We start from the raw sequence: 2383 nt of genomic DNA, 5'->3' as shown, positions 1-2383 counted from the left end.
CGGCCATCCCTCTAGGCCCCCCCGTGCCGAGCTTTTTCTCCGGCGATCCCCACGCCACCGCCCCGCCAACGCCCCGCCACCGCCGGCGACCACCGCCCCCATCCTGAACCCTAAGATAGATAGTGGGGTACCTCTCCGGCGAGCCCCCCTCCCCGCTGCGGCTGGTTCTTCCTTCACCCCGGCGAGCCCCCCCACCCCCTGAAAATCGACTGACCCAAAAGTCGATTCAGTCGACTGAAGTGTAGCTAAATCGGAGCAGCATCGCAAGCAAGAGCAAGAGCGAGAGCAGCAGCGCGAGCAAGAGCAATAGCAAGAGCAGACCAGGCAGGGGACCGAGAGCAAGAGCAGAGCAGCAGCGCGAGCGAGAGCTAAAGCAGCAGCAGCTCCTACTGATGTGGACGTCGCCGCCGAGGGAGCGACGCCGTGGAGGAAGTGGCCGGCGACGCCGCCGTGGATGGAGCCGCGCCGTGTCGGCTCGGGACCGAGCGCCGGCAGCACCGTGAGATCGAATCAAGAAGAAAATGCGGCGATTAGTGTACAACCTCTTTGGTGGCGCCGATTAGGCCGCAGCTTCATCCGAGGAAACGGTGATGATGATGCTCTTCCGGTGGTGCAGGTGAAGACGGCGGTGTGGGAATGGAGGTGGCGCGAAAGACGAGGGGAACGTCGGGGCAGCTCCTTGGAGGTGGAGGACGGGGTGGCTGAACCGGCGGGACGATGAGATCGACGACGGATCCTCATCCGGTACGGTGGATGAGGGACGTCGAGGTGTTGCTGTGGACGACGTCGTCGGGGAAGAGGCTCCGGCTGGGTGGCGGACGGAGCAGGGTGTGGGGTTTCGTCGCGGGTTTTCGCGGCCTCGGTGTACGAATGGGTGGGCGGATGGGATGGCAGTGGGGAACCATGGCTTAGAGACGCGCTTGTCCGAAATGTGGGGTAAGTTACGAAAGTACCCCCACCGATTTGAGGCGGTTCTTTCGGTTCAGGGGTAGCACGGGCATTTCGCGTGTCGGGATTTCACAGGAGGTGGGAGTTTTCGCGCGCGTTGTAATTTCGGAATAGCAAGGCGCGGGTTGAGATGGAGGGAGTTGTCGGAGCACAACGAGACAAAGATATATCTTAAATATTTCGGGCTAACAAGGCGCGGGTTGAAATTTCCGGACAAGCCTAACGTGTACTGTACCAAATCAATGCGCACTACAAATGTCATTCAAAACTTTGAATTCATGTTATGTTCAATTAAAATATTTCGCTACGTGTATAATGCATGCAACCTACTACTCAAATGAACGTTTTAGTGCATTCCAAACGTATATACTACCGCTTCAATATGAACTAAATTTGAATTCGTTTCTCTATTTGAATAAGATCTACAGTAATGATTGTTGTGAAGTCAAAGCATTTGAATTCGTTTCTCTGTTTTAATAAGATCTACAATCATCATTATTGTCAAGTTAAACCATCGTTTGTGTATTATCTTCACAGCACACCACATGATTAGTCTCGAGTTACATATGAACTATGTGTACTATATGAACTCGAACTAGATTTTTTGAATCCACTTTATTTTGATTTCAAATCACATTACATTTCTAGCTCTAGCTAGATCTTCATAATCTAAACCATGTCTCATATGTATAATGTGTTTATCACATTATGTATGGTGCCCCGCCCCCTACGCCTACAAGTATTTAGATGTGAGTTGCAAACACCACACATTACCACAAATTCAAATAAAATGTGAGAATGTTCGATATATAGTATTGTTTAGATTGTTCGATATTTAGTTGTAAGCTGCAAACGCCACACATTATCACAAATTCAAATAAAATGTGAGATTGTTTGATGTATAGTATGGTTTAGATTGTTCGGCATTTAGCTGTGAGTTGCAAACGCCATGCATTATCACATTATGGTATAACATGTGCACAGCACGTGTATCACCGCTATATTCATGCATGCAATGTTTAAAACACTATGATCTCCTATTCAAATATATGAATCCGCTTTCATATCAAATTATGATCTTTGTTAGTCTCTTACACCCACACAATCCTCTAACCTTTGTAGCTACCACTAACTTTCTCTCGTGCATGCACACGCCCTCCTCGCCCTCCCCCTCCCTCGGCATTCTATCCACCGGGCACATTCATTTTTTTCTTTAGGTCGTTCTCCCAGAGTCTCCACAACTCCTTTCCGACACACACCGATCGATAAACCTCTCCAGCGATGCCTGCCTACAACATACACACACACCTTCAATCTCCTCCTTTATGTGTCCTTGCCTCGTGTCTCTCATACGGTCAGACACACGTGTAAACTCTCGCCCCTCTTTTCATCGATCTCACAACCGCACACTCCTCCCCCTATCTAGCTAGTAGTT

Source organism: Triticum aestivum, chromosome 1D (genome assembly GCF_018294505.1).
Source record: "Triticum aestivum cultivar Chinese Spring chromosome 1D, IWGSC CS RefSeq v2.1, whole genome shotgun sequence".
Classification (NCBI taxonomy): domain Eukaryota; kingdom Viridiplantae; phylum Streptophyta; class Magnoliopsida; order Poales; family Poaceae; genus Triticum; species Triticum aestivum.
The sequence above is the reverse complement of the archived record's forward strand: the minus strand, read 5'-3'. Positions refer to the sequence as shown.